The sequence below is a fragment of the Odontesthes bonariensis genome, chromosome 3, assembly GCF_027942865.1.
Source record: "Odontesthes bonariensis isolate fOdoBon6 chromosome 3, fOdoBon6.hap1, whole genome shotgun sequence".
NCBI lineage: Eukaryota > Metazoa > Chordata > Actinopteri > Atheriniformes > Atherinopsidae > Odontesthes > Odontesthes bonariensis.
This window is the reverse complement of record NC_134508.1, coordinates 35,917,737-35,941,048: the sequence shown is the minus strand read 5'-3', so window position 1 is coordinate 35,941,048 and position 23,312 is coordinate 35,917,737. Positions and strand designations below refer to the sequence as shown.

The 23,312-nt window shown below is 41.7% G+C and overlaps 1 pseudogene; it reads left to right on the top strand.

Annotated features, from left to right (window-relative positions):
- LOC142376991 (dynein axonemal heavy chain 8-like) overlaps positions 1-23,058 on the top strand; it is a 40,050-nt pseudogene extending 16,992 nt beyond the window's left edge.
- Positions 23,059-23,312: the final 254 nt, after the last annotated feature.

The following is a 23,312-nucleotide window of genomic DNA, read 5'->3' as shown; positions in this document are numbered from 1 at the left end:
TCGTGTGCTTTTAAAGAGTTTAACTGATTCATTTTGGTTTTCTCAACATGTAAAAATATTCCATTGTACAGCCCCAATTCCTAAAAGGTTTGACCACTGTTTAATGTATAATTAAAAACGGAATGCAGTGATTTACAAATCTCATGGATGGTCCCACTCCTTCTTTGTCCGGAGGACGCAGCGTCTGTGATTTCTAAAAAGAATTTTAAATTTTGATTTGTCTAATGACAAAACAATTCTACACTTTTCCTCAGTTCACTCTAAATGAACCATGGTCCAGAGAAGATGGCAGCGTTTCTGGATGGCATTCACATAGGTTTCTTCTTTGCATGATAGAGCTTCTTACTTGCATTTGTGCATGGCAAGGCAAGCTGTTCTCACAGACAGTGGTTTCTGGAAGTGTTCCTGAGCACATGTAGTGATTTCCATGACAAAATTATTGTGAAAAGTTTGTAATACAGAGCTGCCTGAGGGCCCAACGACGACAGAGATTCTACATAGATAGATTCTATCAATCTTTGAATGATATTTTGTACTGTAGACCAGTACAAGCTCTGCAGTTGCCTGATAACGAGCTGATCATTTCAATCAGGTGTGTTGGAGCAGGAAACCTCTAAAACATGCGGGGCAGTGGTCCCCGAGGACCAGGTTTGAAAAACACTACAGTAGACAATGAAATATTGTGTTACTTTGAGGAACAGTGTTCTGAAATTGCTCCAACATTTGTTGACATAGTTTTTTTGCAGGTTGCTGACCCCCTGCTCCCTGCTACTTTAAGGGGCTTTTCCAATACCCAGTCATATCCAGCTGCTACACGTTCCTCCAGCTGTTTCCTTTTAGTAGCACTTGCTTTTAAGGAGGCACCGATACTTCACTTATATACTCGTACTCGTACTTGTCAAACAGTTGCCGATACCATGCACCGATACCACCAGTGTTTCCCGCATCGCTTTAGCTATAATCGTCCTCCGTGAAAAAAAAAACGAAGTAGTAGCCTAGGTAGTTAGACCTAATGCATTGTCCTTCACAGTGGTGCAGTCACAGCCAACATCTTTCTCTGACAGTCATTTCTAACGTCAGAACTGTCTCTTCCACTCCCTTTCGCTGCCCGCCTACCCGAAGCTGTCTGTTTTTTTATATTCACTTGCGACATAACAATTATGAAAATCCGTGTGCCTGTGGCCAGAATGTAATCCGTCAACGCGGCACCCCTTGCAACATTAGGCTATTACAACGGTAGCCGGTTACCTACTGCAAACTAATAAGAAGCACCCTAAAGCTGTTGAGTTGACAAAGCTGCGCAAAGCCAGCATCAAAAACGAACAGTGGTGCCATTTTTTCACATCTCCCTCCATTTCCATTCGCGCAGCCGGCTTAAAAAAAGCAGGTGTGGCTACACCTGCTTCACGCATATCTCTCCCTCGCTCTCCTATAAATCGAAGAATTGGTGATAGAAAACAAAAAAAGCCACCGTACCTCTATTGATAACTAATAAGACCATTGAAAAGCATTCGAGGGAATATTGCGCCAATTTTCCCTCTCCCTTCCTTTCCTCCACAGCTGTTAAAAAAGCCGATTAACCCTTCCTCTCTTCCGCATAACTTAACCAGCCCAAGCACATGCGCTAAAATATAAATAGGCTATAGTGTTTTATCACACTGCCATTAAATGTGCCCGAGAAAGGGAAAGAAGGAAAACATTAGGTGCATCTGGCGCTACCGTGAAATGAAGCGGAGCTGTTCGCTGGCAGCAGCCTAGCTGCCCCAGAACAGGGAGCAGCGGAGACTGTCAATCATGCGACCCTGCGTGCTGTCCGCTGGCAGTATATGCCTACTCTGCTCTTCCATTTATTTTACGTTGGAAAGCTGAAATAGGCTTGTTAATGCTGTAGCATTTGGTTAGTTTTCTACTTTACTTTCTGTAGGCCGAATATTTTTCTTCTTTCCATTTCTCAGGCACATTGAATGACTGTGTGATAAAAAAAAAAAAAAACATACCTTACTGACATCGTTATTTCACAACGTGCTATTTATTAGTCTATTTCACATTGATTTTTCATATTTCCTAGGCCTATTGAATATTAACACTACAACATTTACTGTGTTGAAGATTTATTTACTTTTCGTTGGTAAGCTGATAGTTTAAACATGCTCATTATAATGCTGCAGTAGCCTATTCATTTTTCGGGTTTATCTAAAACCATTTCGACACCAGTGCAAAAGAGCGTGGACACACTGACACAGTTACCCCCCCACCGTCTCTCTCTCTCTCTCTCTCTCTGTTTGTGCCATAAATGAGTAGCTGTTTGTGCGTCTTCTTGTTGATTGTAGCGCAGGGCGCTGTGTTGTTCGGTTGCTGTTTTTTTTTTTCGCTTTCAGTGCACATTTATTTTGTGAAAAGACGGCAAGTAATGTATACTAGGAGGGCTTGGTTTCGAGTAGCCTATCGTACATGTAGGCTATTGCGTATTGTGCGCTGTTCGCCGGTGTGTTTTTGTCACTCCTCGCTCTCCCCACTCCATTACACAATCAGTCTAGTCGCAACAAGTGTTCCATGACTTCGAACGTTGAACATTCTAATCCAATTAATTTTTGCAACAATGTTGCAGAAGACACGCGCTACCAGAGAGAGTGGATATTATAGGCCTGCTTTTACAATCTCTGGCGCTACCGTGAAATGAAGCGGAGCTGTCCGCTGGCAGCACAGCCTAGGCCTACTCTGCCCCAGAGCAGGGAGCAGCGGAGACTGTCAATCATGCATCATTATCACCCCTGGTAGAAAACTACATTCATGGCAAATATATCATAATAATAATAATAATAATAAATTATATATATACATACATACATTTTTTTTTTTTTTGGCAATTTCTGAATAGCCTAAATATGGGGCATCGGTATCGGTAGTACTCGGTATCGGCGAGTACTGTAATGATTGTACTCGTACTCATATTGGTTTTCAAAAAAATGGTATCGGTGCATCTCTACTTGCTTTTCCAGCCTATTGCAGATCCCTTCCCAACTTATTTGAGACATTTTGCTACCATCAAGTTCAAAATATTTCATTAAACAGTAAAATGTCTCACTTTCAACATTTTATGTTTTCTTTGACCTAATTTCAACAGAGTGTCCCGACTATATTGAAATTGGGGCTGTAAATCCCTTTTACAGTTCGTGTAAATGGAAAAAAAAAAAAAAAAGATTTCTAATCTTTGGTAGTTTAATCTGTAACATTGCTTGGGTGTATCAATTCTTCGGTTTTTAGAAATCTTTGATAATTGCAGTTTGATAAACGTGTATTTCTGCTTTCAGCTGGACAAATGTGTCATGGCGCAGGGAGCTGTGGAGCTCTGGCTTGGAGAGCTGTTGCTGCAACAGCAAGCCTCCTTACACTCCATCATCAGAGCTTCAGATCTAGAGATAAACGATGAAGACTTTGACCTTCTCACTTTCCTTGACCAATATCAAGCACAGGTGAGTAGACAACATTGTGGCCGCTTGGAAATACATTTAGCAGGTTGATTTCTAATGCAAGCCAGTATCTATCAGGTCGCCATGGCTTGCACCTCCAGCAGGTTGTACTGTGTGATATTTGCTTTTGTTATAGATTTTCTCCACAGCTTCAGTCTTGTACTAAATCTATGACACAACTTTCCTCCTTTGTGGAAAAAAGTTTTTTAAATAACAAGTGTGAATATCTTTGGAGTTTTGTACGGAAGCCCAGAGCGGACGTGGTACGTATAAACTTTTGTTTGATGGTTTTCGATCATTTCCAGAAAACAATAATCGTTTTCTCCAGATAACGAGATAATTATCTCGTTATCTGGAGAAAACCATCAAAAAAAAAGTTTATACGTACCACGTCCGCTCTGGGCTTCCGTAGTTTTGAGAGATACGATGGTATCATAATTGATTTCTATATTCATAGAGTTCCCAAGATTCATTTTATTCTGCCTTGTCTGTTTTAAGGTGGGCTTGTTAGGAATCCAGATGCTTTGGACAAGAGATTCTGAAGAGGCCCTAAGAATCGCTGCCGATAAGAAGGAGATCATGCCTCTTACGAAAAAGAGGTTTCACAACCTACTCAGCATGCTCATTAAACAAACCACCTATGACCTGAGCAAATTTGACAGAGTCAAATATGAAACACTTGTCACAATTCATGTGCACCAGAGTGACATTTTTAATGACCTGGTAAGGTTTTTTTCTTCAGTAAATGTCTGTTCTTTTCTTTCTGTAAAACACTTGAGTTAAGCTCCGCTTTGTTTGCAGGTAAAGAAGCGTGTGAAATGTATCAGCGACTTTGAATGGCTGAAGCAGAGCAGATTTTACTTCAAGGAGGATCTGGACAAAGTCATTGTATCCATAACTAATGTCGACTTCATCTATCAGAACGAGTTCTTAGGCTGTACTGATCGGCTGGTCATCACCCCTCTGACTGACAGGCAAGAAAAGAGAAAATTGATTTTTATAAGCAACTTGCTGTAATAAGTCAACTTTGCTTGTAGGTTTTAATTCCTATGTTGCATTCAAGAACAGTTTTTTTTTCTACAAAGGTGTTATATCACACTGGCCCAGGCTCTGGGCATGAGTATGGGAGGAGCTCCTGCTGGGCCAGCCGGCACCGGTAAGACTGAAACCACCAAAGACATGGGTCGTTGCCTTGGCAAGTACGTTGTGGTCTTCAACTGCTCGGACCAAATGGACTTCAGAGGACTCGGCAGGATATATAAAGGTACATTAGGCAATGAAACAAGTCATCGAGCAGTGGTGTACAGTTTCATTTATGTGATGTCCTATTGTGTTTTTATTTTCCAGGCCTTGCACAGTCAGGGTCCTGGGGCTGCTTCGATGAGTTCAACAGAATCGACCTGCCAGTGCTTTCCGTTGCTGCTCAGCAGATCTCAATTGTTCTGACATCACGAAAGAAACACAGAAGCACTTTCATTTTTACGGACGGAGACTGCGTGAACTTGAATCCAGAGTTCGGCGTGTTTATCACCATGGTAAGACATGGAAACACACAGTCCTATTAAAAGAAACTCCTTGAAACTAGATGGAAAACATTAGATATACAGTATATACAAAGATATGTCATGCCTCTGTATCTAGAATCCAGGATATGCAGGCCGTCAGGAACTTCCTGAAAATCTAAAAGTGCAGTTCAGGACAGTGTCCATGATGGTGCCAGACAGGCAGGTGGGTCAAGGCTTCTTTCTGTGGAGAGAAACGTTTTTCTTTTTGCTGTGGTCCTAACACATCCCTCTACACTTTTGTCTCCGACAGATTATAATGAGAGTCAAACTAGCCAGTTGTGGATTCAATGAGAATGTTAACTTAGCACAGAAATTCTTTGTTCTTTACAAACTTTGTGAGGAGCAACTCACAAAACAGGTGAGAATCTTGTTAGCATTTCATAATTCCTATTTTGTTTGGTTATTGAACTACTGACATATAACCTCTGCTATTTGACAGGTCCACTATGACTTTGGACTAAGGAACATCCTGTCTGTGTTGAGAACACTTGGGGCGTGTAAAAGAGCTCGACCTGATGACACTGAGTCCAGCACTGTCATGAGAGTGCTTCGTGACATGAATCTGTCCAAACTGGTATCACACAAACTTAGTTCTTACCAACAGCTGTGATATATTGAATTGTATTGAATTGTGGGTGTGAAAGTATACTCTGTACACAGATACAGTGCTGTGAATAAAAAAATCCATCTGTGTGTTTCAGGTGGATGAGGATGAGCCCCTCTTCCTTAGTCTTATCAATGACCTGTTCCCTGGTATCCAGCAGGACAACAGCACATATACTGAACTTCAAGCTGCTGTTGCTAATCAAGTTGAGCTTGCCGGTCTCGTTAACCACCCACCGTGGAACCTCAAGCTTGTTCAGGTGCCTTAAAATTGTTGTTTAGCATAATTATTATAAAGTTAGCTTTTGGAAAGTACTTTTCTTACTGGTATATCACTGTTGCTGTCTGGGTCAGCTTTATGAGTCTTCTCGAGTGCGCCATGGGCTGATGACTTTAGGCCCAAGTGGGGCCGGGAAGACCGCGGTTATCAACGTTCTTATGAGATCACTGAGTGAATGTGGAACCCCACACAGAGAGATGCGCATGAACCCCAAAGCAATCACTGCTCCGCAGATGTTTGGTCGTCTGGATGCAGCAACTAATGATTGGACTGATGGAATCTTTTCCACACTGTGGCGGAGGTCACTCAAAGCTAAGAAGGGTAATTCCAACATTTTGTCAACATCTAAGCTAAGAAAGTGTTTGTGATTAATACAGATGAGATCCTAAGAAAAAATATAAAACTTTCCAAATGAAAACGGGATTGTATTAAATAATATCTAAGCAATACATAGTATTGTACTTTAGACATTTTTATCATATTACATTCAGTATAACACAATATAAAGGTTGTTGCAATTTTAATGTGATGCTAAATACTGCATCTGCACGATATTACTGCCCAGCTTCAACAAGACAATGAAAATGTCAGCTCAGAAGCTGAGCACTTTTCTTAAGCTATAGATGCCAGTTCATGCATATTTAGAGCTAAAATATGAGACGTCACATGAGACAGCCAGTATGGTTTACTGCACAGTGCGTTGTAACCAAAAAACAACAAAACAAAATGGTGACCCGCCGAGCTGCCTTGGTCGTAAGCACCTCGTCCCTGACATGTAAACCCACCTTTCAGATTGACACCACCGCATACGGAACTACACTTAGCCTTGTCTGGTCCGAGGGTAGCAGCTGGGGCAAATCCCAGGCTCCTGTTCCTACGGGACCCCAAAACAGGCCCCTTTTAAGTTCTGGGAATGACAGTGGAGATGCTGTTGTCCTTGGCACACACTGGCTCGCCCACTTTTGATCCAGTAGTGGGACAGCGGCTCATTAGTGACTGACAAAGTGCCAGAGGCTGCCGGAGAACTCAAACATTTAATTGCTTCGACGGGTTTTCTCTTCAGGGGAAGTCATCTGGATTGTGCTGGATGGTCCCGTTGATGCAATATGGATCGAGAACCTCAACTCAGTCCTGGATGATAACAAAACACTGACCCTGGCTAATGGTGACCGCATCGTCATGTCACCATCCTGCAAGTTGGTGTTTGAGGTGCACAACATGGATAATGCCTCCCCTGCTACTGTGTCCCGTGTGGGAATGGTTTTTATAAGCTCCTCAGCTCTCAGCTGGCTACCCATCCTCCAGGTACTTTTGTGATATCTAAGTGTTGAAGACTTTTTTTTTCCTGAAAAAGAACAATGCTTTGTAAGCAGTGCTTAGATAGAACTTGGCTTTTGTATTGCAGGGATGGGCCAAGAAGCGCCCTGCTAGAGAGGCAGAGAGCATCATCGGTTTATATGAAAAGACATTTGAGGATGTTTACATGTATATGAGGCAAAACCTTAAACCCAAAATGGAGCTTTTGGAGTGTAACTACATAATACAGGTGTGTATTTAAAAAAAAAAAAGACTGAGAATAAAAACAGAATCAGATGATGCCTCGAAGCCTGAATTGTTTGACTATGTTCCTTCTTCAGTCCGTCAATCTGCTGGAGGGCCTCCTCCCAACCAAGGAGACAGAGGGCTTTGCTGGAAGCAAGCACCTTGAGCGCCTCTTTGTCTTTTGCCTGATGTGGAGTCTGGGAGCTCTTTTAGAATTAGAGGACAGAGACAAGCTGGAGGTCTTCATGAGAGGTCATGAAAGCGAAATTGATGTGCCTCAAACCAAGCCGGGAGAGACTATATTTGAGTACATGGTCAACACAAACGGTACAGTTATTTGACACGTAAAAGAGCATCAATTTGATGTTTTTTTTTGTATAGTTTAAAGTGAACAAGCATTTGAATGTGGTGGCATGGTGGTTAAGTTAGCACTTCACAGCAAAAAGGGTATTATTGCGGGGTTTGTGTGCCCTCCCTGTATCTGCATGGCTTACACTGTAGTTGCGAGTGTCTGATTGTCCGTGTCTGTATTAGTCTTGTGTTGGGCGCTCTAGCGTCCCTGCCTTCTTAACCAATAGCAGCTGTTAAAGGCTTCAGCCTCCTGCTACCCTCAACAGGGTTTACAGAATCTGGTCTCATTCCAGAGGCATCAGATTCGGAGATTTTGTTAAGACCCCTTCGCACTGCATATACCCACCTGAGAGTAATCTTTAGTATCAGTTATACGTTGTTAATTGTTGTGAAATAAGATGTATTAGAAATATTTGCTTTAGATGTCTGATACTGCCTCGAGTGGTGCGCCACAGCACAGACATGAAAGGACCCATTGTGCATACGTTCAGCACATCGCCAGCTTTGACAACGATGGGATGAGAATGGGTTTATATGTGACTAAAAAGAATGGCGACTTTTGTTTTAGGTGAATGGTGTCACTGGAACAATCTTGTGGAGGAATATGTCTATCCAACTGACCATGTGCCTGACTACACCTCCATTCTTGTTCCAAATGTGGATAACACAAGAACCTCTTTCTTGCTGGAGACTATTGCCAAACAACACAAGGTGATCTTGTGGTTTTTAAAAGAATATTTAGATAATGTTTATACTTAAAAATATGTTACTTTTTGTCTAAACTCTAAATGTTTTATATGTACAGGCCGTACTGCTTATTGGTGAACAAGGGACAGCGAAGACAGTGATGATCAAAGGCTATGCAAAGAAATACGATCCTGAGACGGATCTGTTCAAATCACTGAACTTCTCATCTGCCACAGAGCCCTTGATGTATCAGGTAAAAGATATTTTAAAATGCTTTTTGTGCTTGAATTTTTACAGTCCTACATTGGTTCATGTTTGCAAAAACTTTCTTCGTACACAGCGATCAGTGGAAAGTTACATTGAGAAAAGGATTGGCAGCACCTATGGACCCCCAGGAGGACGCAGGATGACCATCTTCATCGATGACATAAATATGCCTATTGTCAACGAATGGGGAGATCAGGTGTTGCTTTCTTTTTTTTTTTTAATGAACATCTGTCTGTCTATCTGTCGCTTTAATCTGATGAGTTACTTTATGTGGCTATCCAACCAGATCACAAATGAGATAGTCCGCCAGATGATGGAAATGACTGGCATGTACAATCTGGATAAACCAGGAGATTTCACCACGATTGAGGATGCACAGATTCTGGCTGCCATGATCCACCCTGGTGGGGGTAGAAATGACATCCCACAAAGACTGAAGAGACAGTTTACAGTCTTCAACTGCACTCTGCCAGCCAACACCTCCATTGATAAGATCTTTGGTAGGTTGGTCTAAAATAATCCCATTTGTTCTGCTTCCATTACTGTAGTTTTCATTTTACAGTTAACGGTTTCTTCATGTTCTTTTTGTGCAGGTGTGATTGGCTCTGGATATTTCCATGAATGCAGGGCATTCCAGCCAAGCATATCAGCAATGGTTAAATGTCTAGTGTCTGCTGGGAGGATCGTTTGGCAGTGGACAAAGGTACTTACCTGGAATATGATGAGAAGTTTATAATAGGAATTGATTATAGGTATATGGTATTGATAAGTTTGTTAACTTGTTTTATGACACCACATTGAAGGTCAAAATGCTTCCAACACCATCAAAGTTCCACTACATTTTCAATTTGAGGGACTTGTCCAGGATCTGGCAGGGAATGTTAAACGTTAAGGCAGAGGAGTGTGGTGACATCTCCACCCTATTGGCTCTTTTCAAGTGTGAATGTACAAGGGTGATAGCAGACAGGTAAAATCCTTTTTTAAGTTAAAAAACAAAAAGTTGGAAGAAAGCATTACTCTAAGACTTTGCTTTGTTGCAGGTTTATTTGCTCTGAGGACAGAGATTGGTTTGAGAAGGCTGTATGTCGTGTCATCCAAGAGCACGTTGACCCAAACCTCGTTCAAGAGCTTCATTCTGAGCCGTATTTTGTGGACTTCCTCCGAGATGCACCTGAGCCAACTGGAGAGGAAGACGATGATGCCTGTTTTGATGCCCCTAAGATCTATGAACTGGTGTGAAATCTGAATTCGTACATCAGTGCTTGATAGTTTCATGGTAGTAAGTTGATGGAGGAAACTGTCACCATAATCTGTATGAACAACTTGTTTCAGGTGCCAGATTTTCAGTTCTTATCAGATAAGCTTGTGATGTATCAAGCTCAGCACAATGAGGTAGTAAGGGGCTCCACCCTGGATCTGGTTTTCTTCAAAGACGCAATGACTCATCTTGTCAAGGTGACACCTGAAGCGAGTATAGCTGATGCATTTCTTGTAGACTAGGCTAGATATAATACTGATTCTTTTTAGATTTGCTCCTCTTTAGGTCTCACGAATCATTCGCACTGACAATGGAAATGCCCTGCTTGTGGGAGTGGGAGGATCAGGAAAACAGAGTCTGACGCGCCTGGCCTCATACATAGCTGGATACAGCATCTTCCAGATCACATTAACCAAGTGAGATGAGTCATAGTTGTGAGAGCTCTGTTTGTAGGGACTTTAATCACACTGATCAAACTGTTCTTGGGGCTCTCTGAGGGTTAGAGGCGCTCCCCAAAGGACAATGAACCATCAGGGGCTTTTTTTCTGCTTGCATTCAAGTGATATAACCTGCAAACCTGTCTCAGTCGGCCCTAGGTGTCACTTTAAGTCCATTCCTCTGTTTCAAAAAAATAATAATAATACAATAATTTCTTATTATATATTGCTTATAGGCAATGTTTTAAATAGGTTTGTTTGTTTTAGTTTTTTTTACTTCCCTTTGATAGTAGTGGTTCCAGTGGTGTGTTCATACCTTCAACCAGTCACTGTACACTTACCTCATCTGGACCTATCACGTCACCTTCATGTCTCCGTTATGCTGGGAAAGCTCCCGCTCCAAAGTAGAAATGAAAGACGCCACAGAAGGAGTTCTATAAACTGTGAGCTCCTACTATAGACGTTCTTCCAGGGTCTCGGGTGATTGGTCAAGCACATGAATACAGTACTAAGATCAGCTCTAATTAACTGCTATTAATTTTATCCTTAAAAGTAGGAAACAAATAAAAAGTTCAATTCGATAAACGTACCTATTAAAGGCGGGGTAGGGGATCTTTTTCTGGAACATTTTTTTACATATTGCTTGAAATACTCTTCACACCCCCATTGCAACCAATTAATTAAAAGTTTTGACACAAATATGAAAATTTTTAGTGGCCTCTAGAACGTACAATCTAGGAAAAACAGAATGCAATCATTGTGAACGGACCGTTCACAATGATTGGATTCTGATGCCGTCTCTCACCTGCCGTCCCCCCCCCCCCCCCCCCCCTGTGCGCGTACCCTGCTCCGTGAACGAATTACACGTCCAGAAGCTTGGCAGGAAGCTAAACTAGAGCCAGCTTGGCTAGCACCTAGCATTATTAAACGTATAGTTAGCATAAACTAAATACTAAATACTAAATACGGCAACAATCGATGCTTGCTGTCAGAACAGCGCTCGTGCACCTTCTTGCTCGTGCGCGTTCATGTACTCTAGAGGCGTGCCTTCGGGGGGAAAGTGAAGAAAAGGGTTGGGACTTTTTACCTGTGTATTTTCAAAATGCAGCTTCGCTGGACCCAAAATCCAGGATCTCCTACCCTACCTTTAAAATACAAGAATGAGTGTCCTATGAAGCCATGAGCTGTTTGTAGTTGCATTTGCACTGAAAGTGAAATGCTGGGCCTTCTTTCCAATTATGTGGTGTTTATTTTTCCTTACTTAGAACATACAACATGAGTAATTTCATGGATGACCTGAAACTGTTGTATAACACAGCGGGGGCTGAGGGCAAAGGCATCACCTTCGTCTTTACAGACAACGAAATCAAGGATGAGGCTTTCCTCGAGTACCTCAACAATATTCTCTCTTCTGGAGAGGTGAGATCTCATAAAGGTATAAAGGCGTATCTGAATATCTGCTGATTGTGTAACTGAACACTGGAATCTTCAGTCTAATTGAAACGGACTGGAATTGGTCCTGTATGACTGAAACAAAGAGGTCGGGCAGAATGTAACGTCTCAAAGGAAAAGCTTCGCTGGTCCTGACCATGTTGTAATCGTTTCAGGTCTCCAATCTTTTTGCAAAAGATGAGATGCAAGAGATCACCCAGAACCTGATCCCAGTTATGAAAAAGGAGTTTCCTCGAATTCCACCAACTTTTGACAATCTTTATGACTACTTTATATCTCGGTTTAGGAAGAATTTACACGTTGTTCTGTGCTTCTCACCGGTAAGTTGAAACTTTGTATATTTTCTGTTTATACCCAAAAGCAACCGCCCAAACTTTTGCTACTTTTATTCCAAATCTCTTTTTATTCACAGCATGTTTAGATGCTCAACAGTGACATTATATATACACTTACACCCATAACTACCTCCATAAATGAACCTTTTCATTGGAGTTTTACTCTACTCTTGTTTAAAGGTGGGGCAGAAGTTTCGCTCCAGATGTCTGAAGTTTCCGGGCTTGATTTCCGGCTGCACAATGGACTGGTTCACCCCTTGGCCCAATGAGGCTCTGGTTGCTGTGTCCACCTATTTCTTATCTAAGTTTCACATGGTTTGTCCAGCTGATGTGAAGACTTCAGTGATGACCACCATGGGAACTTATCATCACAAAGTATCTGAAACATGTGAAAGTTACTTTGAAAGGTATCACATTTACACAAATCCAATTTGTTCAGAAACATACGCTATCAAACACAGTCCTAACGCTGTATGTTGTTCATCTCTCAGGTTTCGAAGACGAGCTCACGTCACCCCTAAATCTTACCTTTCTTTTATAAATGGTTACAAAACATTATATGCCGAAAAGCACAACTATATCAACACTTTGGCAGAGCGCATGAATGTTGGTAAGGAATTTGAACAGGAAGGCAGTTGTGTCTTTATAAAGATTGTGTACTTTATGGAGGATTTTGTATGGTCTACTCCTGTAAAAGATTACACCAGATGTTACTGATTTCCAGGGTTGGACAAACTGATGGAGGCCAGTAAGTCGGTGGCTCAATTATCAAAAGATCTTGAAGTAAAGGAAAAAGAGCTCGCTATTGCATCTGCCAAAGCTGACGAGGTAAATCAGATACGTCCAAGCTCCTGTGACCTGCAGATAAGATTGATGATGGATGGATGTTTATGAGCAACTTTCCTCCAATCAGTACTTCCACAGTAATGTAAAACCATAAAATTAAGAACAATTTGAGTTCTGTACATAGTGAGGTAGCAGAATCAGTTTATTCATAGGTTCATTGTGGAAATTAGCTTCTGGTTTGATGTGAATAGCTGACAGAGGTTTTGTCATTTCTGAAAAGCTGTTTGAAAGGTCAACACCATGGACGCACGCGTATGATGCATTTGAAGGCATGAGATGTTTATTTTTGCATTCACCAAGGTGCTGGCAGAGGTGACAGTCAGTGCTAAAGCTGCAACCATTGTGAAGAATGAGGTCCAAGTTGTGAAGGACAGAGCCCAGAAAATTGTGGATGGAATAGAGTATGAGAAAGCTATAGCTGAGGAAAAGCTGGAGGCTGCCAGGCCAGCTTTAGAAGAAGCTACAGCTGCACTGAATGTGAGATATCTCTGACTTATTTGAAGATATTTACACCGTGCATTCTACGATATGTTACATGATATACTTAAAAACTCCACAGACCATCAAGCCAGCTGACATTGCCACAGTGAGAAAATTGGCCAAGCCTCCACACCTGGTCATGAGGATCATGGACTGCTGTCTGATTTTATTTAACAAAAAGTTAGACCCTGTTACATGTGATCCAGAACGAAGCTGTCTTCAACCATCATGGTCAGAAGCACTGAAGGTAACAAATTTCCTTTTTCTAAAAATTCAGTTGTTGCAAATGATAAATATATGAATTCCACTCATATATTAAAGGAGACACATTGTGCCCTGAGGTCTTAAATGTGTCATGTTTGGTTGAAATACTACAGAGATATAACACAGCAGCTCTTTTCAAGCCCACATTTGCAGGCCTTTTTTTCAGTATTAGTTTTAGGAGGTGGAGTGAGCCAGCGGACTCAACTCTGCTCCTCTCTTCTGCAGGGTGTGCCTTTTTTGAGATTTGTTCTACAGCTTTGATGCTTCCATGCAAATGTAAATTTGGACACAATTCACACCTAAAAACCCTTAAAGTGCATTAATATGTGTGAAGGTACAGTAGGTAGCCTGAAAGCTCATGAAATGAAAGAAGGCCTGTAAGAAGTTGGATTATTATCAAATTGATTTCTTAAGTAAACTTAACTAAACAAAAAGCAAGAACAAATTAGTCTTGACATCTGGCTTTTGGGTTAAAGCGAATGCAGCACGATTTAAAGTTGAAGATGGATGGGGATGAAAAGATGGCAGCTGGATAATTCTGCTCTGAGTGCAAAACTGAGCGGCGTGTTCTTCCTCACAAATGGCATTTGCATGAATTCATTTGTTTTGTCCTTTTCAGCTTATGAGTGGCTCTGGTTTCTTGACAAGCCTCCAGCAGTTCCCAAAGGACAGCATTAACGAGGAAACTGTGGAACTACTGCAGCCTTACTTTGACATGGAGGATTACACCATGGAAAATGCCAAGAAAGTGTGTGGTAGTGTAGCTGGTCTGCTCGCATGGACTCGTGCTATGGCCTCATTCTTTGCCATCAACAAAGAAGTGTTGCCACTCAAGGTAAAGTTAAAGTTCATCATGTTGGCGACTGTTTGTTTTTTTTTCTTTTTCATTTTAGATTTGTCGTAGGCGGCTATTCTTCTCCAATAATGCCATTTAAAACTCTCTATTCTCAGCCTGTTTGAATCCATTTTAGGTAAATAGGTGATTAAACCTCATTTTTAGCCCAAAGCCTTTTTATGCTACAGTATAACTGCATTGTTTGTTTCCAGGCCAACCTTGCCATTCAAGAGAACCGTCTAACTGTGGCTAATAACGAGCTGTGCGCGGCAGAGACTCAGCTGGCTGAAAAGCAAGCAGAGTTTGACAAAGTCAAGGCCAAATGCGACGCTGCAATGAAAGAGAAACAGGTGTGACGCACCCTTTTGAAAAATGTCACGACTGCGTTGACTTAAATCTAGAGATTGTAGCTGACACAGGCGTCTTGTCTTTCAGGAATTGGTGGAAGATGCTGAGATGTGTAGGAATAAAATGCAGGCTGCATCTGCACTTATTGACGGACTTAGTGGAGAGAAAGCTCGCTGGATCGAGCAACGCAAAGAATTTAAGTCACAAATAAACAGGCAGGTTACAAAGGAAATGCAATTGAATATCAAAATGTTATATTCCAAGGGGGGTTAGTCTTTAAAGAGGTTCATTACTAGAATTCAGGATTGGTTCTTCAAGGACAGATTTAAAAGGTTTTGATAATGGCTTTTATATGAGTCCAGCTGCTTCTGCCTTTGTTTTCAGACTTGTGGGTGACGTACTCCAGCTCACCGGCTTCTTGTCGTACTGCGGTCCATTCAACCAGAGTTTCCGTGATATGTTGTTGAAGGACATCTGGGAGGCGGAGCTCCGGAAGCACAAAATCCCTTTTACAGAAAATCTCAACATCATTTCTGCCCTGGTGGATGCTCCCAATGTGAGAACAATGCCAGCCTATTTTTATTTGATACTAGTCCTGTGAAAAGTAAAAAAAAATCATTTGAACCATTGACTATCATTTTTGATATTTAAGATAAGTGAGTGGAACCTTCAGGGACTCCCGGGAGATGACTTGTCAGTTCAGAATGGCATCATCGTCACAAAAGCAACAAGATATCCCCTCCTCATCGATCCACAGACTCAGGGAAAAGCTTGGATTAAGAAAAAGGAAGAGGCCAACGAACTTCAAGTATATAGCCAAATGATTTTCACTTGTGTCATTTTTACCCTAATTACACGCTTAAGTAAAGCATGTCGTAGAAGTAAACTGATTTCATGTTCAGGTCACGTCCCTCAACCACAAATTCTTTCGCACACATTTGGAAGATTGTATTTCCATGGGACGCCCAATGCTCATTGAGGATATATTTGAGGAGCTCGACCCTGCCCTGGACAACGTGCTCGAGAAAAACTTTATCAAATCTGGGACCAGTTTCAAGGTATTTTTAACCTTCATGTCCATTCGAATTTACCAATACAACTTTAAAATGTGTACACTCTTAAAATTGTCTTCAATGTTTTTTTATAGGTCAAAGTAGGAGACAAAGAGGTAAACGTAATGGATGGGTTCCAGCTCTATATAACTACCAAACTGCCTAATCCAGCATACACTCCAGAGGTCAGCGCAAAAACATCCATTATTGATTTCACTGTAAACATGAAGGGCCTGGAGAACCAGCTGCTCGGCCGAGTCATCCTCAAAGAAAAATACGTGAGTGTGCCATTTGTTCCAGAAACGCAGCTTGCTTTCCCCATTTGGTTTAAAAATATAACTTTATCTGTGATTGTTTTAGATAACTGTTTTTCCAGTGTAAGAATATGATATTGACTGGCTCTTGGTTTTTTTTCACTCATCTCAACAGGAGCTAGAAGCAGAAAGATTGAAACTAATTGAGGATGTAACTGCTAATAAAAGAAAGATGCAGGAGTTGGAAGACAATTTGCTGTACAAACTCAGCAGCACTAAAGGTCCTATAGTTACTGTTGTAGACTAATGCCAGTTTCTCCAGTCATACCTGTTCTTTTTCCTAAAGTGAAAGTGTGTCTGTTTGTCTGGTTAAAGGTTCTTTGGTTGATGATGACTCCATGATTGGCATTCTGACCACGACTAAGCAAACTGCTGCGGAAGTTAGTGCAAAGCTCAGTGTTGCAGCTGAAGCAGAAGTAAAGATCAATGTCGCTCAAGAAGAATACCATCCAGTTGCCTCTCGAGGAAGCACATTGTACTTCCTCATCACGGAGATGAGCATGGTCAATATCATGTACCAGACCTCCTTGGGTCAGTTCCTCAAAATCTTTGATCTGTCACTCGCAAGGTATGGCTTTATCGTGATTTAAGAAGTATGTCTGCACAGTCTTATCATAAGATGTTTGAGATTAAAGCTCGGAAACTATTCCAACCATTACTTCCTCTAATGACCAACAAATTTGTCTGGAAAGAACAATAGGTTGACAAAGATGTTTCTTTAACCACGCTGTGGTGTGGTCGTAATCTTCAAATATGCTTTGTTCTCTGTGTCTTTGCCTCCCTCGTTTTTTTATGCTGATTTTTTGTTTTTAATTAATGCGCTTTTGCAGGTCTGAGAAGGCCTCCAAAACTCAGAAGCGGATTGCAAATATTATTGAATATCTGACGTTTGAGGTTTTCCGATACACAGTCAGAAGCCTTTATGAAAACCACAAGTTCATCTTCACACTCCTGCTGGCCCTCAAGATTGACTTACAGAATAACAGAATACAACACAACAAATTTCAGATTCTTATTAAAGGTAAGGTGTGCATCATTCCCAGGAAAAGTTGAATTGCCTTTTGGACTTGACATCTCTGAACATAATTGATGAAACAATAGGTGGCGCAGCTCTTGACCTGAAGACCTGTCCATCAAAGCCATTCAGCTGGATCCTGGATATGGTGTGGCTGAACTTGGTAGAACTCAGCAAGCTGCCACAGTTCACTAACATTATAAACCAGGTAAGCCATAGATCCACGAATGATCTGGACATCTGAATTCTTCATCTGCTTGTAGTGGCATCAGTTTTGGTATTGACATGGTTTGTAGGTGTCCCAAAATGGGAAAAACTGGAAAGCATGGCTCAATCTTGATGCCCCAGAGGAAGGCGTCACTCCAGATGGATACAACTCTCTTGATGTTTTCCATAAGCTTTTGCTGATAAGGTTGGGTCCTCCTACTTGAATGTTGATTACATGTTTGAATACACCATATTATAAAATGCAATCACCTCACAAGCATTTTTTCTCACAGGTCTTGGTGCCCTGATCGCACCTTGTCTCAGGCCAGAAAGTATGTGGGAGACTCTTTGGGCATGAGATTCGTTGAGCCTGTCCTCTTGAACCTTCACAGCACCTGGCAGGAAAGTGATCCTCGCACCCCCCTCATTTGCTTCCTTTCTATGGGCTCAGATCCCACCGAACAAATCGAAGCACTTGCCAAGAAACTTAATCTCGGTGAGTTTGCCCTGTCCTGCCCCATTTTTTATTTTATTTTACTGAACTTTTTTATTTTCTGCTGAAGATGTAATGCCAAAATCTCCTGACGTCTGATTGTGTTTACATTCAGACCAGTTCCCAACTTGCGACGCTATCTACTTTTGATTCAGTTAGAACTGTATGAAACCCAAATTTTGTGATTGATGTCCCTGTGACCGTGGTAACCAACTGTATCCTGGATGTTGGTTGCTGTGTGCTCTTTGCAGTGGCACCTTGGGTGTTCACTGGGCAATCCAGCTCATGTATTTGTTTTCCTGAGCATAAATTCATTTGATTGTGGCTGTTAAAATTCCACTAATTGAAAGGTCTGTGGTTTGATCCGTGGCCCTTAATTCCCCGTAATGTTTCATCCTTGTGTAAGTGTGTGTGTTATGTTGTGTTAGAAAGATAATTATGTTTTGTATGTACAGTATAGTTAAAGGCCTGTGGCTTGTACTGCAAAGTCCCGAGTGGTGGATTAGACCAGGGGGGAAAGCACTATTTAAATGCACTCTATATGTTCATGTCTATGTAAATACTCCCACTGTTTCGGTTTACAGAATGCAGAGCAATATCTATGGGACAAGGACAAGAGGTGCATGCAAGGAAGCTGGTCAAGACATCAATGACAGAGGTGCTTTTAGAAGTTACTGAAGAAGTATAATGCATGAGTTAAGCCTTTCCAACTGAGGCAGTTCCAGGATTGGTACCAGTTCTTTGACCAAGAACCCCTCAATTCAGGGTCTGGAGGGAACCTGTGAACTCTGAGACCAGCTAACAGTTTGACCGCCATTAAAAAGATAAATAAATGAATACTGAGCAAGGGGAACATTTAGACGTAAAATCGATATAGCATCGAAAAGCTAATGATGTCATCTTTCATCTGATATTTTAGATAGTGTTAATATTGCCAGTTGTGGTTTGCAAATGGCCATACACACAGAATTGACCATGTCTGAGTGGGATTTGTAATGGAAATCAGAGTTTATAAATAGCATTGCAGCCAGGGCTTAGAAATGCCAGCTGGCAGTATTAAAACATTACATACCATTTATAAGCCTAGATGCAAACTGCATTTGTGAAAGCACCCCTCATAGGGCGGTAATCATAAATGCTGACTGTGTTGTTGGAACGAACGTATATGACCACAAGGCTCAGGAGTGGCTCTCGTGCATGTGGACGAGCAAATGGTTTCATAGAAAGTTCACAAAGTAAAGCAGCTTCCAGCAGGTGACGGCATCTGGTGAATGCTTTCATGTGGGAGTGTATTGGATTGTCCTGATGTGCAAGCTAGAGTGTTGCTTCTTGCTTTCAACAGCAATGGCTGACTGTTTGACCTGATCCGTGGCTTTTGTGTCTGGATGTGTACAGGGAGGTTGGGTCCTTCTGCAGAACTGTCACCTGGGGTTGCAGTTTATGGATGAGCTGCTAGAAACTATCACAGTTACAGAGAGCATGCATGACACGTTCAGGGTGTGGATCACCACAGAGCCGCACGATCTGTTCTCCATCACACTCCTACAGGTGAGACTTGACAACATCGTCATAAAAAGGAAGGTGTTAAAAGTTTTTGTACACGCACAGACTGTCTCTCACTCTTTACCTTTTAAGTCTTCCATCAAGTTCACCAACGACCCCCCCCAGGGAATACGTGCTGGTTTGAAACGAACATTTGCAGGAATTTCACAGAACCAGTTGGAAGTCAGCAACCTGCCCATGTGGAAGCCTTTGCTGTACGGTGTGGCCTTTTTACACACTGCTGTGCAGGTACTGCGCATTCTAAGTTCACGCGTGTCATAGTGGAACTTTATTTAAAGGAAATATTAAAAAAGAATACATGCTTTGCTCCTGGCACAGGTTATATGAGAAACAGAGTGAACTAACCATATTTAGAAGTACCGTAACCTTGACAATGGCACTACTTAATTTGGTAGCCTTTTTTTTCTTATTAATTTCATAATTGATAATGAAATCATTTGTGCCATTTTAATAATGCATTAGGCAAATTTTCCACCTCATTACCATATTGAGAATGTGTTGGCTTTAGTTTATTTTATAGCCTTTTGAAGTTTGAGTGGTTTGTATTTTCCAGTGTAGCACAAATCAACTCGTGTCTGTGACTTTTTTCCTCCAGTAGAAGGAAGGCTGTTCGTCATAATAACACAGGGATTTTCTGATTTTACATGGTAACCTTTTCTTTTTTTTTGCTTTGTAAGGAACGACGTAAATTTGGACCCTTAGGTTGGAACATACCTTACGAGTTCAATTCGGCCGATTTCTCTGCAAGTGTTGAATTTGTTGAAAGACACTTGGATGATTGCGGCCCCAAGAAGGTGAGCGTTTTGCAGCCCTGGTTTAATATTTGTATGTCATCCTCCCTCCCTCACTCACTACTTTGTGTCCCCCCCCACAGGATGTGTCATGGATAACCTTGCGATACATGCTCGCTGAGGTGCAATATGGAGGAAGGGTCACAGATGACTATGACAAACGCCTGTTGAAGTGTTTTGCTCGTGTAATAATCCCAGTTTTTTGTTGATTCGTGTGTTACAACTCCCGGTGTTTTATGTTGCATTGTATTACATTTGATACGACACGTGAAGCTCAATGTTCTTAATTACAGGTGTGGTTCAGTAAGAAGATGTTTGACCCAACATTTTGCTTTTACACGGGCTACAAAATTGCGGTGTGTAAGACAATAGAAGAGTACATGGATAACATTCAGAGTTTACCCACTGAGGATTCACCCCAAGCACTGGGGCTGCACGCTAATGCTGATATCACGTAAGGAGAGTGTCGTCATGATGAGGCATTAAAGCTGCGGTCGGCAACTTTTTTTTAGTCATATTAGCTTGAACTGTCATGGGATTCTGGAAGGAGAATATTAAATAGGCTGTTTAGGAAAAATAACGAAATCTGTAGCTCCCTCTGAAGCCTGTAATCATGCTTGCAAAAACCGAGCGCTCCCGGCTGTTTTTAACCAATCAAGTTAGGGTGGAGGAATCCTACCTGTCAATCACAGCTTGTGCACACGCTGCTGAGCGTGAGTCTGCCCCAGCTTGTGTGCGCTCACACTGGTGTGAACTCACGTGCACAACCTCGTCCACAGAGGGGGAGGGGTTTGGGGGGCGATTCGGAGCTTGTTAGAGGTTGGGGGAGGGACCTGAGAGTGTATCAGTTTGAATTTTCCGACTTTAGACTCGCAATTTTGAAAACCTGCCGACTGCAGCTTTAAAAGCGGTCTTGTTGTATTTACTGTACTTAGAGTCTCTGAGGTTATTGCATTTCTCTTCTATAATGAATGTTGACCAGATACCAGACAAACACATCTGCTGAGGTGTTAGACACAATCACAAATATTCAGCCCAAGGAAAGTGGAGGGGGATCTGGAGAGACTCGGGAGTCCATCGTCCACAAAATGGCAGAGGACATGTTGGACAAACTGCCCGCTAATTACATTCCACATGAGGTCAGTTGGTAGGATCATTAGGCTTTTTACAGGCCAATGTACACGTTCTCTTAATCTAAACTCTGTAACTTTGATGGGTTCAGGTCAGAGCCAGACTGTTGACAATGGGAGCTCTTAACCCAATGAACATCTTCCTACGTCAGGAAGTGGATCGAATGCAAAGGATCATCTCTGTGGTGCGCTCGAGTCTGACTGACCTGAAGCTGGCCATTGATGGCACAATAATAATGAGTGATGTAAGATTTCTGATTCCTCAGCACATCGCTTCATATTTGCTTCTTAAGACACGCACTTCTCTGTATGTTTGTTACTCAGTTTTTTCATCAACGATTGTCTGTTAGAGTTAGATTAGATTTTCAGGAGGCTTTAAAATGCTTTCAAACTCCTGGTATGTACTTTGTTCCTAGAACCTTCGTGATGCTCTGGACAATATTTTTGACGCTCGTGTGCCCAGCCTGTGGAGGAAGATCTCCTGGGAGTCTTCCACTCTGGGCTTTTGGTACACCGAGCTTATCCAGAGAAACAAACAGTTCTACAGTTGGGTGTTTCAAGGAAGGCCCAAAGCGTTTTGGATGACGGGTTTCTTTAACCCTCAGGGTGAGTTTGTGGTTTTGATGGAATGAGGCCTTTTACAATGTCAAACACTGAGTTGGCTGCATTACTGGTTAAGACCTTGAAGTTTTGAGCATGATGGAGCTGACACGTCTTAAAGACTTCCAGCAGCTAAAGTTACACGTTATTAGACCTAATGTTTACTTGAATGTTTGCAGGTTTTTTAACAGCCATGAGACAAGAAGTAACCAGGGCGAACAAAGGCTGGGCTCTGGACACAGTCACACTGAACAACAATGTCCTGAAGAAGTCAATGGAGGAGATCACAGCCTCGCCAACGGTGAGTGGGTGTTTTCTGCTCACTGGAAATGTGAAAGGAATTTAACTGTGTGCTATTTTGTTATTGAATGCCTTTCCTCTACAGGAAGGGGTTTATGTCTATGGTTTGTTCCTGGAAGGGGCTGGTTGGAACAGAAAGAACATCACTCTCATCGAGTCCTCACCCAAAGTACTCTTCACACCCATGCCTGTCATCCACATGTTTGCCATCAAATCCAATGCTCCTGTGGATCCGAAGCTGTACGCCTGCCCCATCTACAAGAAACCAAGGCGCACAGACCTCAATTACATCACAGCAGTGGTGCTACCTACTGTCCAGTCACCAGACCACTGGATCTTACGTGGGGTTGCTCTGCTCTGTGACATCAAATAATAAACAACTGTATTACTTTTTAATGTTGTCCAAAAAACAAATAAACGTTTTTTCTGCAGATTAGGTGAATTACTTGTTGACTATGTATGTGAGACTCATCTATGGAGCCATTGATCAACTACTTAAGTGATAAAAATATTACATTAGTTTGCTTTGAGGGCTTACCACTTATCACAAGGACGTTAATGAGCCAGTGAGTAAGTAAAAGCTCCGGTGGCTCCAGCAGCTCTTTTCTTACCATGGAGATCATATATGATGTCTATGGTCTCACCTCGCCCTTCTTCTTCTTCTTCTTCTTCTATTTTGTTGGCGGTTGGCAAACAACTTTTGGAAGCATTACCGCCACCTATTGAAATGGAGTGTGAGTCTGGGCGAAAACTATCTCAGCTAAATATAAAAAAATAAGAATAGATAAATAATTAAAAAAAGGTATTATATCCTTCTAATCAGTCAT